The sequence below is a fragment of the Lepisosteus oculatus genome, chromosome 6 (genome assembly GCF_040954835.1).
Source record: "Lepisosteus oculatus isolate fLepOcu1 chromosome 6, fLepOcu1.hap2, whole genome shotgun sequence".
NCBI classification, from domain to species: Eukaryota; Metazoa; Chordata; class Actinopteri; order Semionotiformes; family Lepisosteidae; genus Lepisosteus; species Lepisosteus oculatus.
Window position 1 is genome coordinate 6101922 of NC_090701.1, and position 15186 is coordinate 6117107.

Here is a 15186-nt window from a genome sequence, read left to right on the forward strand (position 1 = left end):
GCGGGGACATTTTTTTTTCAGATTTTGTCTGTTGGTGCACTAAAAAACCAAGAACAAGATGCACTTACTCAAAAGGTTTTGTGAGTCTCCTTTCCAGCCATTTGGTTGAAGCCGATACACTGACTTATTTCAAGAAAAAGACGAATGAACTGATCGTTGGATCAATTAACTATTAATGACCAAATTGCCTAGATGGGCTGAACGGCCTGCTTTTGTTTATAACCTTTCACATCTTCTTATATTGAGGCATGCTCACAGACACGACAAACATCACGGAAAAGGTGTTTCAGTAAGACTTGAACACTAAACATTTTAACCAAGCCCCACTGTGTAGTGTAGTGCCTGTATGCTTGACCAGAACTACATCTCCCAGAATTCACAGCAAGCCCTAGGTCCGATTAATTGGAGTGCTCGCCCGCACGCTGGGCGGTGATTCAGACTAGCAGATGATCCCGTAGTGGCTGAAAACAGGATGGGTAGGAGGAACTTCACACAGTTCGTTGAAGAAAAAGGGAGAACTACTTGTACACTGTAGAGAAGCAGTATATGCTAGGTTGTTGAAAATTGTTATAACGAATTAAATGCAAGCATCTTCAGAAACAGACACCCATCGAATGTGGATACAAGCATCTGTGTTAATGAAAATATTTAAAAGGTGAGCTCTTACCTGATTCTGAGCACGACCTCAATGCTTTAATGTTACTTGTATAAGTTATAATCGCAACACAAATCTTAGTTTTCATTTAACGTGAATAGACAGTTTTGGGATGAAAAGACAGCCGTTGTATAGATTTGCATTTTGAGTGGTTTTTCTATCCTGAAATAAATAGTACGATGTATTATCATTCCATGAAATGGATGAAAACATTGCACCCTGCAGTACAGTATTCATATTAGCATGAAACCAAAGAGCGAGCCGTTTTCATCAACACGTATTTACGAAAAAATGTAGCTATGCAGTGTCATGTGCAGTATGCGTGTGAAGGTTATAAAATGATTGACAGTTCATATCATAGTCATCATTCGGGTTTTTTTAAGAATAAAAAAGATATGCAGATTGCACCTGCATTTTGTTACCAAGTTATGGTTATTATCAGTCTCGCATTTGTAAGTATACATATGTGGACGAAGAAGCTGGTGTATGATCTTAGGGTAAACATTTTAGGTTCTTGAGCAAATCTAGGAGGGAAGCTTCTTTGTGCTGTATCTTGACAGGCTCCTGTAACGTTGCTGTACTGTATGTGATTATATGCAGGCAGAACAAAGCTTGCTCTCACCGCCGCTAGACTCTTCCTGTCTGCAGATACAGATTGAATATTTTCTGTCTCGCAGGCTGCGAAGAAAGGAAACAAACGATGACATAACCTGGTACTGAATGAATACTGTCTGCATTCACTGATCTCGCAGTTGAGTAGTAATTGGTATTTTGAGGAATACTGCAGTACTGCTAGTGCATGCGTTCGGCTTTGTGTAATGCTATGTTCGTCTCTTGGTTGAAATGTATCCCACTGATGGCTGCATAGAATGATTTAAAAAAATAAACAGCAGTCCCTAATGTCTTACGCTATTGTATCGTACCGTACAGTAAAAAGTATCATACGTGCATGTTAAAACTAGTTGCTTTTCTGTTAAATGTGGGTATTGGCTGTTTAAGCACTAGCATTGCTCTAGGGTCATAGCTTTTGTGGATGTTGTAATATTGCTTCTTTTTATTCGATATTTAATACAATCTTCAGTTTTGTTTGACTCGTTTTTAAAATTCACCCTCGGTTTTGTAAAAGAATTCATCACCACCGTAATATGTGTGTGATGTGTGGTCTCTCATTCTCGTTGCATAATCACAAATTATCACAAGCCATCGCAGTTGACTAGTTTCCCATTGAATGCTATCTTCATTTGGTAAGAGACAGGCTATATTGAAACAAAGGATGTAGTCTGTCCTAATGCAAACCGAGAGATTACAAAGCAAGCCTGAGCTGCGCAATAACTATGGGTTGCTCTGACATATAAAATGACACTTTTCTGGTGAATATGAACAAAGGCAGCTAGTTGATTTGACAGGGTTCTTTCAGTACTTACCAGAACAAGCACAATATTAATAGACCCCTTTCTTTTTGCTCAACCTCGAGGGAGAGACAGCTGGTGGTAAGATTTTGTTAGGTGTTAATCATAAAAGAATTCCAAGGTTAGTTTATTGTGTCAAGACATCTACCGTACTACTACTTATATGTTAGAAAAGGAAATACTGTATCTGTTCTGATTCATTACTGAAATACAGTGTCCCTTCCTGACGAATGTAGAAGTGCCATGTTACACCGCTACATGTTCCATGTTGTGTAAAATAGGAACTACAGTATATTATTTCTTTCCTTGAATTGAGGTTCTGAGAGAGCTTACAATAATCACTAGTGTTCTTACCACTTTTGGATTTCATTAATTATTTATAATTACTGTATTATATTTAACATTCCCCATAAACTGTATACATGTTTTGTCTTGTAATAGATTCCCATGAAAAAGTTTCCACATACTGTACATTAGGTATATGATTTACTTACATTTTGTATTTTGATATTCAGAATCCAAGGTCTGTGAAGGTCTTTTTTATGGTTCTCAGTCTAAGGTAAAATATTTCAAGCCGTAGCAAAATGTCCCCCTAGGTTTAAACACAACTAGAAAACTCTACTGAAATAATGCTCTGCACTCCCATAGTGACTGGGAAAGTGAATAATTTATTGGCAGCGCTGTCCTGAGTATGGAGATTCATGTGATAAAGGAGTATAGTCTTCCCATCACTTTCATAGACCACTATTCTCATATGAAAAATATTTTCCTTTTCTTTCTAGACGAATTGTGTATCAGGTCTGCTTTGGTATATCAGCACAATCTAAACACTGTACTAGCAATCACAGTACTAGTGATCATGGCTGTAGGCCAAATGAAAATTGCCACTCATCCCAGCAGAGATAAAGAAAACAAACATACCTGAGATATATTTACCTCATTGACCCCTGTACAGCAGGTTCCCAATGAAGCTCAATTATAGAGATTTCTTAGGTGCTCAACATCTCCAGCAGTTAGTTTTGAACTAGTTAGAACTTAAGATTAGGTTCATCAAGTGAATTATTTTCATTCTCTTTTTTTCAGTATCAATATTGCAGGCTAAGAAGAAACACCATGATAAGTCTAGTTAAAACAACATATGCAATGAAACACCTCTTCATTCTGAAAATTCACCCATCTGTTTTTAAAGATATTCTAAAAATGCAAGACTGAAACATATATTTTACATATGTTGCAGTTGTATAATCTTTTTTCATTTTAGCAATGTAGAAGCTTAAAGTGAATGAAACCCCATTAAAGACATTTTTCAAAAGGGTTTGACTGGTTTAAAAGTCATGTCCTGATAATTTATACTCAAAGCATTGTTAGGAGGGAGAGACATGATCCAGACAGAAAGTGACAGTGTTACAGTGGACTGCTGTCTTTAGTTTTGTTTTTAACAGGAGAGTGAAAACAAGTGCATTAAGTGGTGCCCAGTGTGACCCTGACAGAATTCCTTTGTGTAATTAGATACAATAGTAATAGATCAGGGGTCTAAACAGTTCTATGGTCCTGGAAGGCATTATGGTTGTAAGACAGGTGAAGCACTCAGGGTATTAAAGGATTTGGATTCCTTAAAAAGTCTCCTCTTGCACCCAGATTTTGTTAGGGACTATGTTAGACTCGTTTATGGAAACATCAAATTGTTGGGATTTTGGATTAAGAGACTGTGGAATCTAACAGCAGTCTACAGACCTTGAAGTACAATATCTTATATCTTAGTATATATCTTATTATACCTTAGTAAGCAGCAAAGTTTCTTAAACACTGTTTTGTTTTTTTCTTAAAGGAGAGTAACAAAGCAATGATATGTGGAAACGGCATTTTAAATCCGACTTCAGCAGTCACAGAATGGGATTCCTCCCACCTTCTAAAAACATCTTGGTGTGGTTAATTGGTATTATTTATAATTTCAGTTATTCAAGCAAAATTATTAAACCCCTATAAGATTCGACTCCATATACTGTAGGTCTTTATAATTGTCAACTTTTATGTTACTTAATTAGCTGTAAATCCATTATTTTGGTTGGTCTTCCCCGTAGTGGATGAAACGACCTGCAAAATAATCCCTACTGATCTCGGATGCAATTCTCTGGGGAGGTGGAAGTATTTTATTTGCTTACTCTATTTAACGTTTCTGTCAGTCAAATCCGATTTTGGGTGGAGAATAGGTGTTATTCAGATAAGCTTTTGTTATGGTAACCTACCACAGAGAACAGCAACTGGTCTGTAGGGATGGGGTTGTCGAATTCCTTCTCCACCTTTAATGAGGAATGAGCTAGGGAGCTGCTGCAAGGATGAAGATGGGGGTGGAACAAAATTCATGGAATGCACAGGTGAGTAAGATAGATGTGTGGCATACATGCACTGTAGGTAGAGGGGATTAGATATGAGTTGTTGTAGATACTGTAACCCCAATGCACTAACAACCTTTTTCTGTATAATTGTTTTTCTATGGCTTTTCCAAAAGTTGTATCTTATTACTTGGCTTGAATTGTGCTCAACCATAAACAGATCCTAATGCCTTTTAGCTAGTTTTGCAGTCATTAATGAAAGATAATGTCTTTTTTTAAGTGTTGATTATCAGTATAGGTTACTACCTACATCAAAAGAACTGTCATTCTTGTTCTTTATTGGAAAAATGGCTGAATTAACAGAAAACCGCAGAAAATTGCATTCTATCCCAAAGAATGTCTTCTGTCATGATATTTGCTAGTGTTGATCATAGTGTTTAATGGGACCCCTGTCATAGCACCCACCTTTGCAGAAATTCATTGTGGTTCCTGCACCCCCTCTTACCAAAAAAGAACATCACAGATGTCTTCTCATGACTTTTCTTGTCCTTTCCTTCTGCATGTCTGCTTCTTCTTCTCCTTTTACTTCATTTGCATACCGGTTTCCTGTGGGTGCCCAAGTGTTCCTCGAGTCAGATGGCTAATTAGTTCCCATCTGGTCAGAGCAATGTCTGCTTTGCTATTTGGACTGCTTATTTCACAAGCATCATCATCTTCTTAATTCAGACTGACTTTTTACAAGTGGAGTCTTGTATCTTTGGTTAAGCATTTATCATGTTCTGATGTTGTTGCCAAACACCACCTTTTGGTAAATGAATGGAACACCAGCAGCTCAGGAAAAGGCTCATGTTCTTTGTATAGGTCTGTCTGCAATAATGCTGGGAGAATAGGTTTTGTATGAAAATGAATTAATCCTTAGAGGCTGTTTTGCTGTGGGGTCTGATTTTTGCTCCTCAGAACTCGTACAAGAAACTCGTTTCAAAAACAGAGTCACTTAAAATGTAAAATACTAATACCATTACTTGAACTCTGAGTGTTGTAAGTGGTATGTTTCTTCTATTAATTAACATTCCAGTTCAAATATCATGAGTATTTAAGTATTGAATGTGAAGAACTGTTTTGACTTTTTTTTAAGTAGACTTGCCTACAACTATATTTCATATGCAAATGAAAACTGTTTTAAACTTGCTAAGATTCTTAACTGTAATTTTAAACTTGCTTTGATTCCCTAATCAAACTTTTCTTTTATTTCTTCAGCTACACAATATCTTCTAACATTGGAGATGCTATTTTAGTTTTGTGATGCTTCTTTAAATTAAATTAACTTAAGCAGTGATTTCAGTTATTTTTTTCTTTGTAAAGACTATGTTTTAGAATTTATCGAGTCATGTGACAAATCAAAACAAGGATAGATTTGGATGGATTAGCGCATCATCTCCCTGTTACACAGTTTTCTGTGTTTTCCCTTGACTTAGCCCAAGGTCATCTAGACCTGAATCAATTTTTGTGAGTCATGGTCAAGACAAACACATAGTTTCTACTGGTATCTCTCATTCATCTAACAGAAATAGACCATAGGTCTTTAGAGTAATGTTTGCATTAGTTTCACATTTTATTAGATTACCTAGAATGGAATCTGTAGCACTTCCTCTTTTCCATACAAATTCATAATTATCAACCATTTTCTTTCTGTGCACTCAGAGAGGCAAATTTGTGACCCGTCTCCTGTAATGCTGTTTTTTTTATCTTTACCTGTTTAAATAGCTGGATTTAAACACAGTCCATTCGAAACACATTTGAAAGAAGTTTTAAGAACTCCATCAATATAACATAACTATAGCTCCACCAATCTCATATGAAAATTTGAGAATTTGAATATTTCAGCAGCATATACTTACACTGAATAAAAAAGCATGACTTTAAACACATAATGTCAACTAAGCTGGAATCAAATACTTTATATTTATTTATATGTGCATGTTAAGTGGTCAGGACACAAAGAATATCATTCATATATTAAATAACCTGTTGATATTACACACTGAAAGATGGTTGAATTAGTTAGGTTAGAAGGAGTAGCTTCCTTTGGGAAAGCTGAGCTGCCAAGATTTCTGGTTTACCCTCATTTTGGATTTTATAACATCTCAAATGGATGGAGACTACATGACATCAGTACTCACGTTTCAGTGCGTTTGCTGCACTTGAGCATTTTAAACCCTTTATTGTTTAGCAAATGTTGTATCCTGTTACATGCTGGCAGAGACTTCATCTTATATTGTTTATTGCCGTTGAATTGTTTTGAAAATGTCCCTTTCTCTTCCTCTATATCAGACCAACTTCCTTTTTTCACGTGTGAACCAGAAGAATAAGCAGGAGAGAGACAGAGCACATGCTGTGAGTGTACATTCTGACAGGCAACGCAGTCACTGGTTACATAGGGAATCCAGAATCCCTTTAGTGATTCTGCCCTAACTGGTCCCAGCAGTAGTTGAGCACGTTCACTGCCTCAACATGGTCTTCCCTACCGAAGGCGAAGAAGGTCACTTATAAACCATGGAAAATGCAGGAGTAATTAAGTTGCTTTGTTTCTCTTTCATATTTTTAAACTCCTTCTGACCGAGGAAGTTCACATTGTGTGTGAAGCTTCATTGTGAGAATTTCCCTGAGTCTTTCTCTCATGAGAACTAAGCAGCTAAGCAATGTAGCTGTAGTTTAAAAGGGCAAAAGTAATCTCTTTTATTGAGGTTATGAGGCTGTATCTCAAATGTAGAACATCTGATATTCATTTTGAGGAATACTAGGTTTGTGATGTAGGGAAATAATAAAATTAGAACTTTCGCTATAAAATCTTATTCAGTCCACAGTACAATATTGAGAGCAGGGTGCAGAGATCTTTCAAGTAATTGCAGAGTAATTAGTGTTGTCCCTTGCAATTTTGATATGCCAGTGTTTTTTTGTCAGAATCTAAAGCAATTATACAAAACATTATGACTAATGTTACTGTTGTTTTGTCACTAAATCCATTTTCCAGGGTCGAAAAAGTTTGTGCATTTAATAAAATGTTACCTAAATATACTACATGCATGTTGTAATGTTGTCCTTTTTGTAAAAACAAAAGGTCTTTCTGCAAACACAAGACTGGAGGTGCCTTATAGAATTTCACAATATTGATTTCAGCAATCTTTTAGCGTATTTTAAATTACATTTACTTTGAAGCTGCTTGAATGGTTTAATCTGTTCAAAGAGAGCTTTTATGAAACTGAATTTGGTTTAAAAAAATAATCAAAGCCACTGAAAATGAATCAGTTCTAAAATAAATAATTTAAGATCTGTCATTTCCTTAAGAAGTTACCAAGGATGTTTTTTTTTAAAAAAACAGACAACAACTAATGAGAGCTGCCATACAACACATTTTGGAGTATACTCTAGAAAGTAAAGTTGTAATTTGTGGACACTTTTTCAAATAAGGTATTGCAGTGTATCCAGTCAGAATTGGCAACCCCCTTGATTTTTATATCACAGCTTTTAATCATTAATGGTTATTAACAAACATGGCCTCACATAAAAGAACTGTTGATGGACAAGAGACATCTGGGACAGTGGCGTCAGTTCAATTTGCTCCTTCTTCTGTGGTTTCAGGACAGTTGTACACGCCAAACATAACTCAAATTTATAGGCCAGATTTGAAGCAGTAATTGACATTCACACTAGAGGCAACACAAACACAATGTGAAAAAAAAGTGCCAGATTCTTAAGAAAGTCTGCATTATAAACAGTGAAAACATAGTTTAGTCTGCAGGGTATAAAATTTATTAATTTGTCTGCTTCACATACAGTAAGATATCCTTGTAATGTTCAGTGCCTATTGTTATTATTATTATTTACCAATGGTAAAACGTTTTGACTTTCTCCTTTTACATTTTTATGTAATAAAAGTAAGGTCTTGCATAGAATATGAGGCATGGCCAGTTCCTTTGAAACTCCCAAGCTAAGATGATTAATTCTTTCTTTGAACCTATCTGGCTGCTCAGAAAACCCCCGCAGAGCCTAAAGCTGCAGGACACTCAGACCAAACCCTCTCCTAAGGGTCATGGATTCATGTTGTCTCTAGACTAGAGGATTCAGCAAGAAGAGAAATGAACCAGTAGGTACCACCAAATCTTTAATAATTTCTTCAGATTTTACAGGATCCAAAAGGTTGGTTTCTTTATAAGATCAGATCGGGATGATCTTTAATGTCCAGGGGTTCTGTGTGACAGTATATTTGGTTTACCTGTAGTCTCATACATGCATGATAATTCTAAAAATGCAGTGATTAAACAAAAACAACAACAGAATGAGGGCAGCACAAGAAAAGAAAAGATACATCAGATTTACTTAGTGATGCTTTTGTGGCCCCAGTGAGGATTCATTCCTAGTGTGAGTTTCTAAAAAAATAGATTAGGATATATTTCTGGATGGCTCAAAATAGACCTGGGTTATACCCCTTTTAGAGCAAGACCTATATCTGTGTCCATGTGGGTCCCAGTACTTGAAAAACTAGTCTGTAAATAGGTTAGTCTCTTAACTCTTTGCCACTGAATGGAGATGTTTGAGGTGCATCAATGTCTCCACCAGTACCACCAGGAAAGTATGCTTTTAACCTGGTGTCTAAATATTGCTCTCAACCTAAAGGTCAAAACCTAAGGTACAATGAGTTAAATGTACTGTTCAGTCCCACATGCTATCTACTGGGAAAGTATGTGTCTGCATTGCAGGTGCTCTTCAAGGCCTGGCTATCACTGGAGCAATTATCATTGGTGAAGTGACAAGCTGCTGAATACCCATTCCCCTTACCTCTCCCTTAAGCTGTTCGCATTGCTTGCTTCACACATTTAACGATTTTAAATGAGCAGTGGTTAAATAGGTGTTGTGTGTACCTTCTCTGGCAGCGTGTATATTTCGGTTATTTAACACCATATTCTTAGAGGCTGCCATGTGTTTCCACACGCAGGCACAAAAAAAAAACATTAAGAGCAACGTGGTGATTATTGTCAGATTTGGCAATTAATCTGACCAGTATAACAAAATGCATGTTATGATTACAATAACAAAAGTACTATCTTGGGCTTCTCTATCTGATCGATGTATTCAGTATTCCTCCTTTTTTCCTAAACTAATAAGAGTGTTAAGTTTTTTTTCACGTTTTAATTTTGTATTTTTAATGCTTCATTCAGAGCCATTTTCTTATCTTACCCCTTATATAAAAAGATTAAGAAAGCCTTGTGAATTTTACGGTTGAAATAGCTTTGCTTTATTCCTAAACAAGCACATGTACAGTAGGTTCCCATCACTTTTTTTTACTTTGACAGACATCTGGCCCATTTGTAATTAAAATGCCAGCTTCAGTAATTTATCCTGAGTTATGTTAATTAATTGAATTCTAATCTGCACTTACCGTATACGTTTCTAGGTCTGAAACAAATTCTGTTTTTTACCTTTCTAGAATATTAGTCCAGGGTTGCTGGAGAAACCTTCTTTGGTTTCAAAATTGTAAAATATCTAATCTTTTGCAAAACAAGGTGCTTTAAGGTTAATTCTCTGCATTAGAATTCAGTTGTTATTTATGGTAAACTGGATGGTAGACTTGTTTTTAAAATATCTGTAAATTCATTAAAGAAAAATGTGTCCACTTGGTAGGTTTTTCAAAGATTTTCTTTGCTTTTTAAGCAACGTTCAAAAACTCTGAGGAATCAGCCAGCAACCTTGTGTTGTTAAGGAGCATTTATGCCTTCTGTTTTTTAGTAAAATGTTGAATTATGTGAAGTGTTATCACTTTATAGCCAAATCTTGTGATATCTTAGAAGCTAAACAAGGTTGGACTGGTCAGTAGTGGACCTCCAAGGACAACCAGAGTGCTGCTGTAATGGAGTAACATTTGCGGACAATCTCTCCTATGATTAGAAATTTCCAAAAACCAGTGCCTCAGAAGGACTGGGGTCTGCGGTAGCTGATGTCATCCTTCAACTGATATGTTAAGGCCCTGCCTACTCGGTCATTAGAGATTCGAAAGCAGTGCTCATAAAAGCAGGAATGTTAGCCTCAGTATACAAGCTAAATTCTGCTGTGGGGCTTACAAATTCTCATCTCTGTGAAGTTCCCCCTTAATTCAATTGGTGAAGCAAAGTCTCAGTTCTTTGCTTGATGTGCTTGATGTGCTATGTGGTGGGGCTGTCGGTGCCGAATGGCTGCCATGTGTTGCCATGTGTTGCCTGAGTGGGTTCTATACTTCATGTAGTATGTATGTTGTATGTAGAGTTCCCTCTTCCAAAGCACTTGATGCGGGAAGCAGTTTTATTTCCGTCTTTATTGTGGTAACTGTGATTAATGTGGTAATTGTGGTGTTGATGTCTTATCATTAACGTGAAGTGGGAGGAAAAGTTTATTTGTGGGGCAAAAGGAATTTATCATTTGGGATTAAAGTTAAAAATCTCATTTTCGGAGAGCCAAAACAAAATGTAATCTTCACATGGTGCTTTTTAGACTTTCTTGAATAAAGTTACATTTGATGTTTTGCTATAAATCCCAACAAAGATAATGGGACATTCATCTTCACAGTGACATGTCTGTAGGAGGGAGGGTCCATGGTTGGTTTGTTTTCCAGTCAGGTAAAGATTCCCTTTGCTTTTTGGCACAATGCCTGACTTTGGACATCTTATTTCCCTTTTAAATGTAAGTAAGGGACTGAATTTAAAAGCCATTTCACTATTTAAGAATGACTTTTCTTAGGTTATTTGGTTGGGCTGAAGTCAAGCGGGCTAATTTGAGGGGAAGAGTTGCTAATGAGGCAATTTTCTTCAAAGAAAGATTTTCCAGGATGACCCCCCTTGGCTTCTTCCCAGTTCAATGCGTAATTCACTGTAATTTAGTCCTGCTGCCTCCACAGTGCGGGGTGAAGTCAAAGCTTATATATCCAGAGAGTCATGGTAAATTGCCAGAAGAATGTGTATCTTTAAAACAGCTCGGGCAACATGCATTGTAAGACTATTCTGTACAGGAACTCTGAAGGCCAACAAGATATGCGACTGCTGCATTTGTTTTGGGAAATCAGGCAGGCACAATATTTGGTGTCCTGTCCGACAGGCCAGTTCGCTCCCCTGCGAAATTGAATGTCAGTACTGACTCGTACCAATTGATTTTATACTCTGGTATAACACCGAAGTCATAGAAAATATTTAGCAGATGAGGCTGGGTTGGAGAGGTATTATCTACATATTGCAATGTATATACAGTATCGATGCATAGTGTGATGTACTGTATGTATAGTGCTGAGTTTTATTAACAGTAATAATACTGTGATGAAAGTAATGAAAGTGAGGCTAGAGGTTTCAAAAGGCAAACAAGACTTGAAAGTGGGCTAAAGATATAGCAGATAAGGAAGAAAGCTTGTTGCCTGTCAACACCACTGCTGAAGGGACACCGTGTCAAATTGTAATCATATTACTAACATCTAATCCAATGAAAAGGTAATCCAGAACCGACTTTAGAAATTCCCACTCAGACTGATCAAAAGCCTTCACAGCCTGTAATGACAAAACGTTATGGGGGAGACGGTATCTGTAGTCGCATGTGTAACGATGGAGAACATTATAACAGGGCAGATGCCCCTTAATAATGCCCATCTGATCTTAATGAGCGAATGTGTGTTCATATAAACTTGACCAGTGTGAAAACATCTTAGCTTATAGCTTTGGTGTCTGAGTAAATTAGTGAGATGATAGCTTTTTGGGGTCTTTATCTTATTTCAGTAATGGAAATACAGCGTTAGCAGTACTGTTCACATGCTTCTGGAAAAAAAACCTTTCTCATTAGCTGTATGTATGTCAGAAAAAGTAGACCTAACTGGGGCTAAAAAGTCAGTTAAAATGCAGAAGGAATGTCATCGTTACTGGAAGATTTACCCTTTGTTATATTTTGAACACAATGCTCAAACAAGGGAAATACAGTAGGAGCCTACAATACTGCTACCCTTACAGGAGAAAGTGAGGCAAGTGAACAGACTACAGTGAAGTGGACTACTTCTACACTAATCAAATAGGACATCTGCACTGTCTATTTTTGAGCAAAAATATGAAATGTGCAAGGGGCACAGAATAACTTAGTAGTTAAAAAGGAGCTGCAGACACTGGCATGGTGATGTGGTTATGACTTGTAGTATCTCTGTATCGTTTACCACAATAAAAAGAGCTTGGTAGGTAAACAAGTAATCGATTCAGGAATATCACTTATGTTGAGCTGAACGATAAAGTAGGATAGGGATTAAGCTAAGGGACCTAATATGCCAAGTATTTACCACACCCAGATAAGACCTACAATTTCTCAGGGCTGTAAATACCTGCAACTTGACATTCGTCCTCTGTCAGCTTTGATCTGTCATGTATGATTCATGATTAAAATAATATCAAAGTCTGCCAGTTGTAACAAGAATTTGGACCTGGAGGGGCAAAAAAAAATGATTTCGTTTGAGGAGCATAAACTGAAATTAGCATATTTTTGCCTGAAACATCTTCAAACATCTTCATGCTTCATATGAGACTGTATATGTATATTCCGTTTTAGCAAATGTAAACAGATAGAACATTTTTGGGAGAATTTAGAATCTGTACATTCCAGGGCAAAATGTGGGTCAAAATCTAAGAAAATGAATAGCAGAGGCAACAAAGAATCAAAAAAGTTTTTTTTTCACAGGATCTTAGATCCTTTGGCTACAAGGTTGGCACACTGGTCACGTGATCTCCATTTTTCTTTTTCTTTCTTGTCAGACGTTCTCCCAATTATGTAGAAAGCTCGTTAGTGTCAGCGTAGAAAATACAATAGGATCCTTTACTATTGCTTTGGCTCCAGATACACAGCAAATTAGCTTATCTTCACACAATTTATGTGCCTGGGTGTTCCTGAACAGATCGTTGCCAGGCTATCAAATCACTCTCAGAGTTACTGGAGAAATAAAAATCTTTAGTGTAACCATTTTTCTTTTATGTTAAAAGAACACTGTAACAAATTGTCTCTGAAATGGGAGTTTTTTATATAATGCAAAGTAAATGGTCATTATCATTATTTATGTATTCTTTTTGCAGCTTTAACATTTCAAACTATATTGGTGAGCACATCTTACTTTCAATGTTAAAATCCTTTGGGCAAAATATTCTCTTAATTTTTATGATATCCTTTAATGACAGATGCAATATTAAAGGGTTCATACTGTATATACTGTATACAGGTACCTGTCAATGGTAATATAAAATACCCATTCGGTACTTGTAAGAATCACCACATGATGTACAGTAATTCAGCTTTCCAAATTTTTCAGTTGTAGCAATTGTTAACAGTAGAAATGCACCTGTCCTTTCCTAGGCTGTAGTCATTCTCCCCATGCATCATGGGATGTGACCTTGATCTGACAGTCCGGCCAGCAGTTGACTGAACATTAAAGAAAGAAAGCACAAAATCTGGAATACAGCCTTATCTAGTTGCGTGTGCAGAGCAGTACTCTGTTGATATCCCTTGTTTTCTTCTTTGGACATGGACTTTTGTCTAAACAGCGGTATAATTGGCTTGGGTATAGAAAAGTAGTTCAGGGGAAAGGAGTTAATCTATTAGCTCAGTGAAGTCTAACTGGACCAGTGTAACCGCATGATGATTTTGGAAGACCAGGTGAACTTGGGGAGGCCTGATTCTTAGTGATACTGAACAACATCAGTATTGGTGATAATGAAAATGCAACTTCCTACATTCTGCCCAGACTAATAAGTGAATAAGTGCAGACTTGACAGTCATTATGTCTGGTTACTATACTTTTATTTTAGATTTACTTTGTATTATCCTTTAATTTAATGACCTCAGTATTATTTAATGCTTGGGGTCAAAGTGAGCTGTGATGCAATAGACCATAAGACACAATGGCCTTCCAGGATCAGTAGTGAATATCAGTGCAGTAGACATTAGCAGAAGAGTTTAAATATTTAATTTATAGTTGCACATGGACATACTGTAAGTATTTCTCTTCAGATATGTGAAAGCTTTTCTTCACTGTGACTCTTAGAGAGATACTTATTATTACTTATTTGATTAGTTACTTTGATTTTACAGACGCACAGTATTTTGATTAAAACGTACTAGTAAACAACACTGAAACCTTGTATGGTTAGAGCACACTATTTGTGCATGGCTGAACTTTAGTTGTACTGTCATTAAACTGAACTCTTCTCCCTGCCATAACTGCTTTGGAAATATGAGCCACTTGTGCCCAATCAGGTACCTACTGTACTACCATCCTTTGTGCTTGATCCTATCTGCACTAGTATTGTTTGTGTACTTATTGTGGGTGTGCACTGCTTTTAGTGAGTATCTCATTAGATGATGTTTCATGGTTATGTGGTTTTCTACAATAATTTCTGAAATTGTAATGTAAGTAACAAAATCTATATATTTTCAAGGGATGGCTTCATTTATGCAGGGGATCTTCAACAAGTGTCTTGGTGAATTGTAATTTTGTTAGTTACTCCAGAAGATTTTGCCATTTCTGCAGCATTTTAACCTGAATCTGAAATGTTATTAAAAGTCTCCCTTGTTTTGAAGCCCAGGACAGTAAGTGCAGGAGAATGAGGGAGCACCTTGAAGGCCATTTAATTCATCACACAATATGTATAATTGAGTAATGAATTACTTTAGTACCTGGACGGGCACTTAATAGTAACAGTTGAATGCCTTCATTTGGTGTAGTTGTCTAGTATTTTCTTTAATTGGAACC

The 15186-nt window shown here is 36.7% G+C and overlaps 1 protein-coding gene across 6 annotated transcripts in view; it reads left to right on the forward strand.

Annotated features, from left to right (window-relative positions):
* The window catches only part of rnf152 (ring finger protein 152), a 73953-nt gene that overhangs the window by 33682 nt on the left and 25085 nt on the right, over positions 1-15186 (forward strand). Inside the window, exons 1-2 of one of the 6 annotated variants that reach the window (XM_015354955.2) lie at positions 465-655; positions 1333-1406. The exons of 2 other annotated variants lie outside the window; for them this stretch is intronic. The gene's annotated coding sequence lies outside the window, so the exon portion shown is untranslated. Of the gene's footprint in view, positions 1-464; positions 656-1332; positions 1407-4277; positions 4440-15186 lie in introns of those variants that run through there. 3 more of the 6 variants (XM_069190928.1, XM_015354952.2, XM_015354960.2) reach the window with 3 other exon arrangements.